Genomic DNA, 16,708 nt, shown 5'->3' on the forward strand with positions numbered 1-16,708 from the left:
GCAGAGCCATGGGATGAGATGATGCGAAGGTCAAAATCTCTCAATTTGCTAATGACATTTTCAAGAGGTGGAAATGTGTCTCTAGCGTTAATGGCAAACACAATGGGGTCAAATTCGTGTCCTAAATCCCGTACCAAGAAAATTATAAAATCTTCATCCTCCATTGCCTTCCTAGCACCACATAGAAAAAGGGCCAAAGTTTTGGTCTTGTGCAAATATTCTTCCATAGAACATGATCTCTTGTATGTCAATCATTCAGAGTTTCGAGTGCCTCCCATGCATCACGTGCCGTTTCACAATTTATCACTTGAGAAAGAGGAATATCCGAAAGAGAACTGTTCATCCATCCGAGAATCACTGATCAAGACGCAACCATGTTGATGTTGTCGGATTCCAAACACCATTTTCCCTGAGAATGGTGGTGAGAGGAGAAGGCACTTCGTTTGTAACATAGCCGAGGAGACCGTGTTCTCGAAGAATAGCAACTACCTGAGCTTTCCAAAGAAGATAGTTGGTAGAAGCTAATTTGATAGAAATGTCGGGGCATATTGGTTTTTATGGAAAACAAATCAAGAGAAGATGTGTTGTCCATAGGAGGAATCTAGGAGCTTGATGAGAAAGCCATTTTGACTAAAACCTTGAGTGGCTCTTGATACCATGTAAATGTGAATAGCCCGCACCTCGCATGGCTTGTATATTGGCATTTATATAGAATTTACAGAAGGTATGTACAACTATGTTGGTAGCTATTTGAGAAGTATACATGGAAAGTACAACAAGCATACATGAAACAAATGGCTAGTCTAACAGTTATGTACATCAAGAATCATGTAAAACAGAAAAACATAGCAATTTGTGGAGATTGGAGAGTGATTCATGGAGAGATTGTCTCTTCAATATGAGCATCTGAGTCCCGTACTTCCGTCCAAACACTCTTGTGAGCCATTCAACCGTACTGTTGGCATCCAATCTTAATGGAAAATTAGATCAACATATATATTAGAGAAAGACAAATATTTACAAGTATATATTGCAACCCGAAGGGAAAAAATGCTGTAAAGATTTGCTTATAATATTTTGTTTCAAGAAGTGCGTTTATAATAGATGATTCATAATCAATTCATAGCTTTTTCAATATGTATTTGAATAGTACAGAAGAAACATTGTAATCATCGCTATTTTCTTTATTGAAATTAAAAAAAAAAAAACTAAAAACTAAAAACATGAATGGGCATATTTAGATAAACAATTAGGGAGATGCTACTGTGTCGCTCGGTCTTATTATGCCACGTGTCTACTTATTAAAAAAAAAACAAAACACAAAATCAATGGGAGGACTAGCTTATGTCCGCTCGCATCCCTCACTCACGTTGTTGACCACCATTTCCAGTTTCCTTTCTACTGCATTATTATTACAAACACAAACCATTGGATCATACTCAACCCCATTGATAGAAACCTCATCACCCATCTCCATTGAAAATACCCCACTCCAAGACCTCCCAGAGGCATCCCCTAAACCCTACAAAATTAGTTTCATAACCACACTCTTGGAGGCCGCCTCGCTCCACTCTCCTTCCTTCAAGGAGGACACCTACTTCATTTCCAACCTCAAGTCCTCTAGAAAGAAAGCTTCTTGCAAGCTCAAGGACAAGCTCTTGGCTTCTGAAGCTTCAGACGCCTCAATGTGGGGTATTCCTCTGTTAGGAGGTGATGAGAAGGCAGATGAGTTTCATTTCATAGTTCCTTCATATTTTTTTCTTTTTTCTTTTCTTTTTTAAATAATTAGCGACGTGGCAGTGGTAAATTTGAGCGGTCAAAAGGGGAGGGTAGACTAGCATTTTCCAAACAATTAAATTAAATTAATGCTGCTAGAAATTTCGATAAATTACTAATTTTGTTTTGACAAAATCGTTTTGATAAAGTTGTTAGTGTTAGAAAATGACAAATCTCTCGTACAAATCTTTCCTACAATCCAAAGAAAAAAGTTGTGAAAATTTGCTTATAATATTTTGTGTCCAACAAATACGTTATTAAAATAAATGGACGAATTATATATAATGCTTACTTAACTTGTTCAAAACGGAATTGAGTAGTCAACAAGAAACATGGTTATCCTCACTATTTTCTTTATTAAAATTAGAAGGAGCAATGCTAACTACAACTTTATAGTGTACAAGCTTCACGATTCCCGTTGAGAAAAGTGAATAAATTTGGAATCCATAAAAAATCTCACTTTTTAAGATAGGGTTCAATATTTTCTGTTAATGTAAGAAAGTTGGGAAAGATGAAAATGACATCCAATTTTCTAGCTAAAGGAAATAACCAAATATAGTGTAAGTACTAATCAACAATTACTAAATAAAAATGGAAGCCATCAAAAGAGGTAATAGGCACAGGGCCCATACATCTGTATGTATTGTGTGAAGAAATGATGAAACATGAGAGTTGCAAACATGGAAAGGTAATTTGGTTGACTTTCCTAAAATCAAAGTGGGAAGAAATTGCAACAAAGGTTGAAGGACCCGAATATTTGGGTGCCCGAGTTGAGCATGACATAGATGCCTAGACACTTTATTTGCCACAAAATTAACTGGAGATGCAATGGGAGACTTGGAATGCAAGGGGTATAATATGTCCTCCACAAGCCCTTTAAGTAGTATTTGGTTCTTCCTAAGATCCTTGATAAGAAATCCCCACGAATAAAACACGAAACAACAATTATTGACAGCAGTAAACTGAGAGACCGAAAATAATTTTTTCTGGAGACCAGGAACAATAAAAGTATTTTTCAAGATAAGATTCGTATTAGGCACATACGAATTTTCAACACCAGAAATAGAGATGTGAGAACCATTACAGACCATAACCATATAATTTCTTTGGTTTGGTAAAGTACCTTGTGTCTTAGTTTCAGTGGGAGTCATATGTTTGTTAGCACCCATGGTTGGAAACCACGCTTCATCAACGGTGTAACTGGCATGAACTGCAAGAAATGTCTGGTATTGGTCCATTTCCTCATCATAAGCACAACAATTATCCACTTTATGATCCGGACCACTACACCGAAAATAAGTGATGTGTGACTTGTACACCACGAGCAAATCCACGACTATTGCTACCACGAGTTTGAGGCTGCTGGCCACATCTAGCAGAAGGCTTGTCGTGGGGCTTGCCACTCCCACAGGCATGATAGTGCTGACCACGTCCAGGAAAATGAGACCACGAGCACGAGATTGTTGAAGCACCACGTGGTTTAGAACCATAGGTACAAGTGGTATTAAGGGCAACAACAGAATTTGCAGAGCCACGGGATGAAGAGATGCGAAGGTCAAAGTCTCTCAATTTGCTAATGACATTTTCAAGAGGTGGCAATGTGTCTCTAGCATTAATGGCAACCACAATGAGATCAAATTCGGGTCCTAAACCCCGTAGCAAGCAAATTATAAAATCTTCATCCTCCATTGGTTTCCTAGCACCACATATAGAAATGACCAAAGCTTTGGCCCTATGCAGATATTCTTCCATACAAGAGGAGCCTTTGGTGAGTGCCTGCAACTCACTACGCACCTGCTGAACACGATCTCTTGTATGTCGATCATATAGAGTTTTGAGTGCCTCCCATGCATCACGTGCTGTTTCACAATTTATCACTTGAGAAAGAGGAATATCTAAAAGAGAATTGTTAATCCCATCCAAGAATCAACTGATCAAGACGCAGCCATGTTGCTGCTGCCGGGTTTGGATTCCAAACACCATTTTCACTAAGAATGGTGGTGGGAGGACAAGGCACTTTGTTTGAAACATAGCCGAGAAGACCGTGTCCTCAAAGAACAAGAACTACCTGAGCTTTCCAAAGAATATAGTTGGTAGAAGCTAATTTGATAGAAATCTCAGGCAGATTGGTTTTTGTCTAAAACAAACCAAGAGAGGATGTGTTGTCCATGGGAGGAATCTAGGAGGTTGAAGAGGAAGCCATTTTGACTAAAACCTTGAGTGGCTCTTGATACCATGTAATTGTGAATAGCCCGCACCTCGCATGGCTTGTATATTGGCATTTATATAGAATTTACAGAAGGTATGTACAGCTATGTTGGTAGCTGTTTGAGAAGTATACATGGAAAGTACATACATGGAAAGTATAGCTAGTCTAACGGTTATGTACAACAAGAATCATGGAAAACATAAAAACACAGCAATTTGTGGAGATTGGAGAGTGATTCATGGAGAGATTGTCTATTCAATATGAGCATCTGAGTCCCGTACTTCCGCCCAAACACTCTTGTGAGCCATTCAACTTTATTATTGGCATCCAATCTTAATGGAAAATTAGATCAACATATAGTATTTGAGAAAGACAAATATTTACAAGTATTTATTGCAACCCGAAGGGAAAAAAATGTTGTAAAGATTTGCTTATAATATTTTATTTCAAGAAGTGCTTTTAGAATAGATGATGGATTTATAATCAATATATAACTTGTTCAAGATGTATTTGAATAGTATAGAAGAAACATTGTAATCATCATTATTTTTTAAAAAAGTGGAAAACATGAATTGGCATCTTTTGATAAACAATTAGAGAGATACTACTGTGTCGCTCGGCCTTACTATTCCACGTGTCTACTTATTAAAAAAAAACACAAAACCAACGAGAGGACTAGCCTCCGTCCGATCGCCTCCCTTACTAGCTAACGTTGTCAGCCACCATTTTGGGTGCCAACAGCGCCAACAGAAAGGGATAGAGCTTTCACGTCATTGACCACCATTTCCAGTTTCCTTTCCACTACATTATTATTACAAATACAAACCATTGGATCATACTCAATCCCATTTATGGAAACCTCATCACCCATCTCCATCCAAAATACCTCTAAGATCTTCTAGAGGCATCCCCTAAACCCTACAAAATTAGTTTTGTAACCACACTCAGGGAGGCCACCACGCTCCACTCTCATTCCTTCAAAGAGGACACCTACTTCGTTTCCAACCTCAAGTCCTCTAGAAAGAAAGCTTCTTGCAAGCTCAATGACAAGCTCTTGGCTTCTGAAGCTTCAGACGCCTTAATGTGGGGTCTTTCTCTGTTAGGAGGTGATGAGAAGGCAGATGAGTTTCATTTTGTATTTCCTTCATCATTTTTCATTTTTCTTTTCTTTTTTAAATAACTAGCAACGTGGCAGTGGTAAGTTTGAGAGTCAAAAGGGGAGGGTAGACTGGCATTTTCCAAACAATTAAATTAAATTAATGATGTTAGGAATTTCGATAAATTACTAATTTTGTTTTGACAGATTCTTTTTGATCAAGTTGTTAGTGTTAGAAAATGAAAAATCTCTCCTACAAATCTTTAGTGCAATCCAAAGAAAAAAGTTGGGAAAATTTACTTATAATATTTTGTGTCCAACAAATACCTTATTAAAATAAATGTACGGATTATATAATGCTTACTTTAACTTGTTCAAAACCGAATTGAGTAGTCAACAAGAAACATGGTTATCCTCGCTATTTTCTTTATTAAAATTAGAAGGAGCTATGCTAAATACAACTTTATAGCGTACAAGTTTCGCGATTCTCTTTGAAAAAAGTGAATAAATTTAGAACCCATAAAAAATCTCACTTTTTAAGATTGGGTTCACTATTTTTTAGACACAGTGTCCAAATTTTATATATTCTAAATTGTATGTAAGATTACTCTATTATAAGAATAATAAAAAAGATGTATGCACAGTTTAAAATAATAAATAATTCAATTAATGATACTATTTCAATAGATTAATTATTTTGTTATGATAAACTCTTGTTCGTTTTGGTAGTGATAGAAAAAGGACCCCCTTTTTTTTAGCTCAACCTTGGACTTTCAAGCACAATTACCCGTCAACAAAGAACATCTAGTGTCACCTTTTTCGATTGACTGCATGCATTCACGGTGCCCCCAATATGCCGTAAATTAATATATTTCTCTTTGTTTTTGACATGCAGCATCCCATTCAACAAAGAAAACGACACAAATTATTATTTTTTTCTTATTTTCAGTACTCTACTTTGGACTATTGAGTTTTTTAAGCACAAACGTCGACAAAGAAGATAATCTTCACCAGTTTTAATTGAAAGTTGGGGATGTTGAAATATTTTGAATAATAAATGATTTACGTGCAAACTTTTTGTAAATTAGAGAATATGTAAAATAATAAAAAAAATTAAAAAGAGAGAATTCGGTATTGAGGCATATTGTGATAGATACTTTTTTTAGAGTATATTTTGCTGCCTTTAAATTTAAACATGTATTAGGTTTCTTGACAGTCTACTTCCAAAATATAACAACGTTACTCCCGTTAATTTCTTTGTCGGTGCACACAAAAAGAGATTCTCGAATCCGATATAAAATAGCCAAAGTCCAAAAAAAAAAGAGAAAGATAAAAAGAAGAAAAAAATATTTTTCTAATTTTTGTAGAGAATTTTGAGTGAATAAATTTGTGATTGAGGTTCCCTATTTTTCTTATAGAAAATGAAATAGCACTTGTGAAAAGTTATAACTGAAATGAAATGACACTTGTAAAAAGTCATAACTTATTTAAAAGAAATGATACTTGTAAAAAGTCACAACTTGTATAAATGAAAATATATTTGTGAAAGTCACAACTAAAATGAATGAGCACTTCACAACTTCTCAAATATTAGAGAATACATTAAAAATATTTTTAATTTTCCAAAGGGCACAACCATTTGTTTGGTTGGTAAGTGGTTAAGGCTCGTATTCCCAAGAGACATGCATTGGTTCAAATTATCATGACATATTTTTATTTAAATCTAAATAATCAAACCGATACGTTGAATAATATTGATAATAATTCACATTATTTTTTTATTTAACATTACATATTTTAATAATTTTTAAATTTAAAAGACAACAGGCGACATATATATCAGCCAATCCCCCTGCTTTCTGAGATCTTTCAGTTTTGTTTTCATCTGGAAAAACAACTAGAGCATCCCTTTCAGCTAAAATACATGAAATCTGCACGGTTGTCTGCCATGTCCAAAATTCTTTTTTATTTATTTAGAAATATATTTCAACTAAAAAAATTTATTTTAAAAATGGGATAAAAAAAGAAGAATTGAAGAAAAGAAAAAATAGATATTTATTTTATTTTTTATAACATAGATCAGAGGAGTTATTTATAATAATTCAGTTTTTTTAAGTCGATTAACTTGGCATGACTTTATTTGTAAAATATAAAATGGAGTAATATTTCTTTTTATTAAAAGGTGGGAGTTCGAATCTGGTTCTTCTATTTAGAGACCAGATCCCATGTCATCTTGTCCACATTAAAGACTTTGTCAAAATCTAATAATATATTAGATATAGTTATAGAGTGTGTAAATTCTATATATTTCTTTTAACAAAGAGTATAATTTATTATTAAAAAATTAATTTTTTCATATAGATCCTATACATGCTCACACCGACTTATTAATAAAATAACTTTTTTTGAACAAACTAACATGCACTAACGACTAGATATTTTATCATTTTCCATTAATAATTCGGGACAAACGTCCTATCAGGGAGGAGCTAATTACGTTGTTGCCTGTTGGGCGTCATTTATTTATAAAAATTATAATTGTTTCTTTTGATTCAAAACATGGATGTGCTAATTAGTTAAGTACGAAAAGATAGATATAAAAAAAATTAATGTCAAGTGTGTGGGATTTAGTATACAGAGAAACTAAATAATTAAGTTATATAATTCATGTATTGGTTGTAATTTCTAGCGGGTTTTAAATTTATTATTATTATTAAGGTACCGTTTAATTATTGAAGTAGAAAATATATATTAGGAATCTTTTATCTAACTACTATTACTCTGAATTAAATATAATATATATATAAATATAATTCTACCTGATATTGTGAATAAAACATAAGGAAAATGATTCCCTCTTATTGTCAATAAACACTGACGATGCAACTCAACAAAAGTCATCGATTTTTTCATTTTATTAAGTTAATTATTGAGAAAGTGTTTTTAAATAGTCTTGTGAGTTTTTTTTTTTTTTTTAACTATTTAAAGAGATTTAAAAAATACTTAAAAAAATATATTTTGCACCTCTCAATAAAAAAAATCCTTGGAAGTTGGAACACTCTCGTGGCCCATAGGACCCAAACGATAATGACAGCCATTTTTTATTTGATTAAATAATCACTATCATTCAAAGTAGATTTGGATTGAAGGATAAGTTAAAATTATTTTTTTATTATTATTTATAAATCATCTAAATTCAACTCTAGTCTAAAACGATAATTATTTTTATTATCATTTTACGTCAGCTTGAAATAATAAAATAAAATAAAAAGTCCCAAGTTGGGCTTCCTACCCCCAGTACGTCGTATTCTCTGAGTGGTCGGTCGGGCATCAAACTCCGTCCTCCATCGGATGCTTATAATGTCAACGCGCGCACCGCTCTTAAGGCTAAGGATCGAGCACCAGGAGAAATAGCTTGAGCTCTTTGCCCAGAGAGAGAGATAGAGAGAGAGAAAGAGAGAGATTGTGCAGTATTGTATATAGCAGAGACATATATAATGGGTAGTAGTAGTATTGCAGATGGAAGAATAGCAATGGAAGTAGGAGATGATGGGGTGGCTCTCATAACCATTCTCAATCCTCCTGTTAACTCCCTCTCCTTTGATGGTACTACTTTTTTTTCCCACTTTTCAGATCTAGAACTTTGATATATGTTACACGTAAACACACACACACAGAGTACGTATATATATATATATATGTATATATATATATATATTCCATTTTTACAGAATAAGAGATAATTTTCATGTACGTCTCTTGTCACAATTAGTACATGATTTGCATGCATGGTTTAATTATGGGTCGACTCTTCCTGTCCTGCTTATTTCAATGGAGTTGGGAGCTGACGGGAGCGCTATGATCACAACAACCATTATCATCATGTATCAACGCCGGCCTTCTACAGTGCCGGCCGGAACTAAAAAGTGCTCTAGTTTTGGGGGCAAAGTTATATATATATATATATATATATAATCTAGTTTTTTAATTTAATTTACTTAATAAAAAACTCTAAAAAACTAGTCCAAGGGGACGAAGAGTCATAGCTGAAAGAAAATTTCTGTGCATCTATTAGCTAATTTTTCAAAATACAATAAATAATTTATTTCAGAAGTCTTAAAAAATATGCAAACATTATCAAAATTAATTTCCGTAAATTGTACCTTTTAAAATTTGTTCTTAGGACGTTTTTGTGATCACAAAAGAAATTGCATGGATTGATATATATATATATATATATATATATGGGATAGTTTTTTTTTTTTTTATAGGAATCAATATATATGGGATAGTTAATTTGCGTTTTTTTCTATATTTTTCTTCCAGGAGAGACATGATATTGTGTGAACTTTCTCAAAACTCTAGTAATTGGGAACTTCAGTTTCTGGGGTACTCCCTATGTATATATATATATATATATATATATATATATATATTATATACACGATTGATATTTTGAAATTTTCCTAGCAATTGTTCAGAAGAGATATTGGAGTTTTTATTAACCCGATCATGAAATATTGATATATGTAGCTAGCCACCTAGCTTGCTCTTGCTGATCTGCCCTCTCTCTCTCTCTCTGTCTCTGTGTGTCAGTGTTTCGCAGCTTAAAAGAAAATTATGAGGAGGCATTAAGAAGAGATGATGTGAATGCAATTGTCATTACAGGTGAGTGTAATATATATATAGCATATTGGAGTTGATTGAGATATATTTGGAGCTAGCGACCCTAATTTCATACATATATATATATATATACATTGTAATATTTGGAGCATGCAGGAGCAAAGGGAAATTTCTGTGGTGGCTTCGATGTTAATTACAGCTATTGAAGGAAGTCAAGGGGGAACCAGTAATATCTTATATCTATATATATATATATATAGATGTTTTCTGTTGATCTTTCATTTTGTACATTAATTCTAGGAGTAAAAATGTTTCCTGATTAAATGATGTTAATTTCCGTGGTGTGTTTTCAGTGGAGAAAGAACAAAGGCCTGGTTATATGGCTGTCGAGGTCATCACTGACATTTTCGAAGGTGCTTATATATATATATATATATATATATATATATATATATATGGAATTTTGAGTGGGACGTACGTCCCCCATTAACATCAATCATCAGCTAGCGTTGAATATATATTCGTTTATTTTGAGTTATTAATGCATAATTATTAATTAATTTGTTTCAGCTGCGAGAAAGCCTTCAGTTGCTGCCATTGATGGGCTTGCCATAGGTGGAGGATTAGAGATTGCAATGGTATTCGAAGCTAGTTAATTCTGTACCTACGTACGTACTAATTATATATATATATATATATATATATATATATATATATATACACGTACTTGTGTTAATCATGATATTTGATTGTTTTGGTGGATGGATGGATGGATCATGATGATCATCAGGCATGCCATGCTAGAATATCAACTCCCACTGCACAATTAGGGTTGCCTGAACTGACGCTTGGACTAATTCCTGGACTTGGGGGTACGTACGTACGAGCTAGTCACGATCGACTATTTTAAATTCTCGATCTATTATTTGTCAAAGAAAAATTATAATTTTATAATTTTATAAAAAATAGAGGATAATTTTCTAATATTAAAATTTATTTTTAATAAAGTATCGTGATTTTATTTGTTATTTATAAATAAATTATAAATTAAATATAAAAAAAATGTAGGTATATCACTAAGAAAAATTATTTATACACAACATTTTTTATCAAAACACATTTCACAACAATATATTAAATGAAGGGTAATTTTGTAAAACACTTTATAAAAAGAAGATTACTTTACAAAAATACATAATAATTTATCTTATAACATTATTGTAATTTAATGTATTGTGAAATAATATTATGTGTATCAATACTCTATCGCTAAATGCCACCATTATTCCGCCCCTATGTCTAACATCCTCCTCATGACATCATGAACTCAGGAACACAGCGACTTCCGCGTCTTGTTGGTCTCTCAAAGGCACTTGGGATGATGCTGGTAATATCTATGTTGTGATTGTTTTTCATTTTTTGAGTTAATTACAAATTAATTAATACCTTGTTTTCATATATCGAAATTTAGGTTTTTCATTTTTGTAAAATTAATTGGATTTTCACGTGTCAATAATATTGATTAGCTACACTTTACATTAATATCATGCCATTCAATTTATCAAAAACTGACACATTACGTCACTACAAGAAAAACAGGTTTTTGTGGCCATTTAATTACGGCGAAAAGACTATTTATGACCAAAACAGACTCATTTTAGCTGTAAATAGTCATTTTGCTAAAATTAACTGACCATAAATAAGCAATTTTCTTGTAGTGCGTATTAAAACTACGTGAAAATCTACATATTTTCTATAACAAAAATACCATTTTTTTTTAAATTCAAATACCAATTTTATAAAGTCAAAAATGTATATCCTGATTAGGGCTGCAAATAGTCCGGTCTGATCCGGCGATGGACCGAATATTTTCGGTCCATCATTTTTTCGGACCGGATTGGACCGAACACCCAAAGGGACCGGACCTGACCGATAGCTTCCGGTCGGTCAGGCCTAATTTTTTTTATTTTTTTAATTAATTAATAAAAAAAATTATTTAAAATACTAAATTAAATTAAGTGACTCATTAATGTGGATTATGTAACAAACTCAATAAAAAAATATTTTATATGGTCAATGATAATAAATTAGATGACAATTATATTATTAACTTATATAATTACTATATAATTAACTAATTGATATTATATATTAGTTAATTCATAGAATATTAGCAAGTGTTAATAACATATTTAAAATTTTATATTATTAATAGTGATAGGTTAGATAAAGATATATATAAAATATTTTTAATTTATAGAATATTTACAAGTATTAATAATATATTTAAAAATTTATATTGTTAATTGTACAATTATTATATATAAAAAATATATATAGTTTCATATTTCATTTCGTCCGGTCCAGTCCTGAAAAACTCTGGACCATGGACTGGACTGAAACTTTTCGATCCTCTAAAATGTGGATTAGACCGGACCAGTCTAAGTCTCGATCCGGTCCGGTCGGTCAGTTCGGTCTGACCGAACCGTTTACCACCCCTAATCCTGATTTATAATTTAAAGATTAAATATTAACTCTACAGTTTAAAATTTTTTTGTTGGTTCTATAATTTCTATTAGTTTGCCAATATCTCAATTAGCCACACACATATTATTGTTCAGCGTACTGTTAGTTATAAATTTTTTTTATTATTTTATTTGAAGTATTTTTTAATCATTCTTAATTATTAAAAATAAAATATAAAAAATTATTATTAGTAAAAAAAAAAAATAAATATATTAACAATAAGATTCATCGATAAATTTGAGAGATTTAACTAACATTTTCCTTTCTTTATATAATCTCTCTCCACCCCTCGGGGTTTGTGCATGCTTAATTAAATAGACGTCAAAATTAGTCCAAGGGGACGAAGCTAACAATTGGGGCCTCGTGGATGCCATCGTCTCACCTGACGACTTGGTAAACACTGCACGTCGATGGGCCCTCGACATCTTGGACCTCAGAAGACCATGGGTGGCTTCTCTTTACAAGAAAGACAAAATAGAACCCCTTGGGGAAGCAACGGAAATACTCAAGTTTGCCAGAGCTCAGGCCCAGAAACAGGCTCCCCATCTTCAGCACCCATTGGTTTGCATTGATGTCATCGAAGAGGGTATAGTTTCCGGTCCCCGAGCTGGACTATTTAAGGTCGACTTTGTCTGTCCCTACCATTCTTTTAGTTCGCTTGTAAAAGAAACAGTGATATATATGCAACTTCTAGATGCTTGCTGTCTATTTTGGCAGGAAGCTGAAGCTTTTCAGGAACTTTTGTATTCTGACACTTCCAAGAGTTTGGTCCACATTTTCTTTGCTCAGAGTGGAACGTCAAAGGTTTGAAAATCCATTTGTTTTTATTGCCAGAAGATTTTTTTTTTTTTTTTCCCCATTTTGGGGTATATTTATGACTGTTGTTTTACTTGATCATGTATATATACTTCGAACTTTGGTTCTTCTAGAGTAGAAACCTGTTCATGGAAGTTTTGTCGACATACCTACAGCTTACTTCTTATGAAGTATTAGTAGAGGAATTAAGGTAATAACAGATTAAGAAAGTTCGGAGCCATCGTGGGTACTAGAATGTTGGTATAGGCTCGTATTATTTGTAGCATTAGGGTGGGTGGCTTACAGGTGAATATTAATTACATTCCTATGTCTTTGGAAAGTTGGGTTGAGTTCGAAAATCACAAATTTAAGGTTCAGCTTGACATTTTACAGATTGGTTGTTCTTGTCCTTGTAAATCGTAAGTCAGGAGCTTGGATAAATCCCCACATTTATGAAGGTTTCATACATTTTGCAAAAGGCATGTCTCATTGGTTGAGTCCTATTTCCTGAGGTTGATTTCCCGAGAATCGTTTCTTATGTAACCTTAAAACAGGTACCTGGGGTTACTGACGTGGGTTTAGTGCCAAGACGAGTGAATAAGATTGCTATCCTAGGTGGAGGACTACTGGGCTCTGGAATAGCAACGACATTAATTCTTGGTGGTTATCAAGTAATCCTGAAAGAAGTAGATGACAAATCCTTGGAGGCTGGGATTGATAGAGTCAGAGGTGAGGCTAGACTTATCTTACTGATATTTACAACTATTTTTTGTTTCTCGAAAGTTTGAAATCTTATTTTATGGCATTCCTTTTCATCCAGCCAATTTGCAAAGCCGTGCGCATAAAGGGAAAATGTCTCAAGAGAAGTTTGAGAAAACCGTCACTCTACTCAAGGGTGTCCTCAACTACGAAAACTTTAAAGATGTGGATATGGTGATAGAGGTAGTTCACAATGCATTAGTTTACCTTTGTCATTGTTGTTGATTCAGAAACCAGGGAAAAAAAGATGTTCAGTATTTGCCGTTGATCCTTGGAACAGGCTGTTATCGAGAATGTTTCTCTAAAGCAACAAATTTTTAGTGATCTTGAAAAGTATTGCCCACCACATTGCATACTTGCCAGCAACACTAGCACAATTGACTTGAACCTGATTGGAGATAGGACAATTTCCCAAGATCGAATTGTTGGAGCTCATTTCTTCTGGTAGTACAAGATTTACTGCTATTGTTTTTCATCTGCAATCTGTTGTGCTTAATTGTTTCACTATGCTTCTCATGCAGTCCGGCTCATATCGTGCCACTTTTGGAGATTGTTCATACTAAGCAGACTTCTCCCCAAGTGATTGTTGATTTGCTAGACATAGGGAAAAACATTGGGAAAACTCCAGTGGTGGTTGGAAATTGCACTGGCTTTGCTGTCAACAGGATGTTCTTCCCTTACACACAAGCTTCTATTTTTCTCATCGAGCGTGGTACAGATCTCTATGAGATTGATGGGGCCATTACCAAATTCGGAATGCCTATGGGCCCTTTCAGGTTTTTAATCAATATCTAATATTGTGACCCAGTCATCTTATCTGGTGGTTGTTCTCAACTTGATCTAAATCATCATTCACTTAACTGGCTCTTACTTCTTATTTTATCCCCGCAGATTGGTTGACGTGGTTGGTTTTGGTGTCACAATTGCAACTGGCATGCAATTTGTTCAGAATTTTCCTGAGCGAACATATAAATCAATGCTTATCCCCCTTTTGCAGGAGGATAAGAGAGAAGGTATGAATTTGGCATTCAAAGTTTAGAGGAAAAATAGTTGATTATTTTAACACAATGGGTGAAATGAGAAACCTATTCAAATTCAGTATGAATCTTTTCAGTATTTCTTGGTTGACCATGGACTCTGTTTCAGGTGAGACTACGCGCAAAGGGTTCTATTTGTATGATGAGAAATGCAAAGCCAGCCCTGATCCTGAATTAGCAAAATATATTGAGAAGTCGAGGAGCATTAATGGTGTAACTATTGACCCTAAGGTCTCTCTCTCTCACACAGAGTACACTCACATGAGCACACATACTTGCCCACCCACACACATACTTAGATAGACGTTTTTGATATAGCTTCTATATTTGACATCTCACCTGTTATACCAAGCTGGGTATTATGAACAATATTATATTGCTAGCTGTAAAATGAACTAGTCTCCTATATAATTTTTTCTTATATTTTTAATTGAACTTGGAAACAGCTAATGAAATTAGCAGAAAAGGACATTGTGGAGATGATATTCTTTCCCGTGGTGAATGAGGCCTGCCGAGTCCTTGCCGAAGGTATTGCAGTCAATGCATCAGACCTTGATGCTGCTGCTGTTATGGGAATGGGTTTCCCTCCCTACAGGTTTGTTTAGTTTCATTGATTTAATGTAAGTTTCCGAGCTTCATTCAATTCTTGCTAAACCTGTTGCGGGCAATTGATCAGGGGAGGCATCATGTTCTGGGCCGATTCTCTCGGATCCAAATACATTTATTCAAAATTGGAGGAATGGTCTATGATTTATGGAGAATTCTTCAAGCCCTGTGCCTATTTGGCTGAAAGAGCAGCCAAGGGGACTCCTCTGGTGAGAAAACAAAAAAAGAATTCTGTCTATCCTCTAATATTGCAATCTATTTGCTATACACACATCCTTGATGCATGACAGGACTAGTTTTCAAAAGGTGAATCCATGCCCACATGTGTGACATGAGGCATAGGATTGCTGAAAAAATTCGGTTGAACCCTGCAGATTTTCACTGCGGCAAAACTCTTCTGATTTATAAAGCAAGCAGTAACATAGACATAGTTTTATTTATATCGTTAGGGTTCAAATTCATGTTAAACCACCACTTGTCCAAAAAAATTAAGCGGATGGAAAACGATAAATTTAATTATTTAAATTATATCTTAACACTAGACATAAATTATTGAACGAATCGAGATTATGGTAGACAACTTCGAAAACAAAAACTGATTTGAAGAGTTCAATCACTTGATAATTTAGAATCATCGTAAGCCTATCCTTGCTCACCGGAATTGCCTCCTGGGTCCTAACGGTTCTTGCACTGTTTCCTTTGCAGAGTTCTCCAAAAGAGGAAGCAACACCTCAGTTAATGTGAGATCAGTTTGATCGTTGCAGCGCCTGCTTGGTTAAGAATTCCCTTATATCTTCTTCCTCTCTTTGGCATTTTGGCTCAAACATCCATAAACAAGAACTCCCTCATGAGGGAAACCATCTTCACCAAAAACTATTCGAGGAATGACAGTACTCAAGCTGTTTGTGTATGTTGTGGATTATGTGTAGTGGGAGAAATATAGGTGGGAAACTGTGATATATAGCAATTGAAAGAATCGTTGGTATTTTGTATATTTGAAGATAGGAAACAAATAAGGGTACGTATGACGTGTTTAGAAAAAATAAATGCGAAACATTGATGCAAAAACAACGGTGTAATCGTGAAATAATAATTATGTGTTAGAATAATTTCTAATGTGGGCTTCATTGGATTGCATGTTTATAAAACTGGTTAGATATATATAGTTCGCAATGGTACTTTGGCTTAACCCATTAAGTCGAGTGATCATTTGGAGTTTATTGCACCTTAGTAATATAGGATTATATTCTATTTAAATTGTGATAAATTACGTATGTA

General features: G+C 34.0%; 1 pseudogene; it reads left to right on the forward strand.

Annotated features, from left to right (window-relative positions):
• Nucleotides 1-8,614: 8,614 nt before the first annotated feature.
• On the forward strand, nucleotides 8,615-16,496 carry LOC108994737 (annotated as a pseudogene).
• The last annotated feature ends 212 nt before the right edge of the window (nucleotides 16,497-16,708 follow it).

Source organism: Juglans regia, chromosome 12 (assembly GCF_001411555.2).
Source record: "Juglans regia cultivar Chandler chromosome 12, Walnut 2.0, whole genome shotgun sequence".
Classification (NCBI taxonomy): Eukaryota; Viridiplantae; Streptophyta; class Magnoliopsida; order Fagales; family Juglandaceae; genus Juglans; species Juglans regia.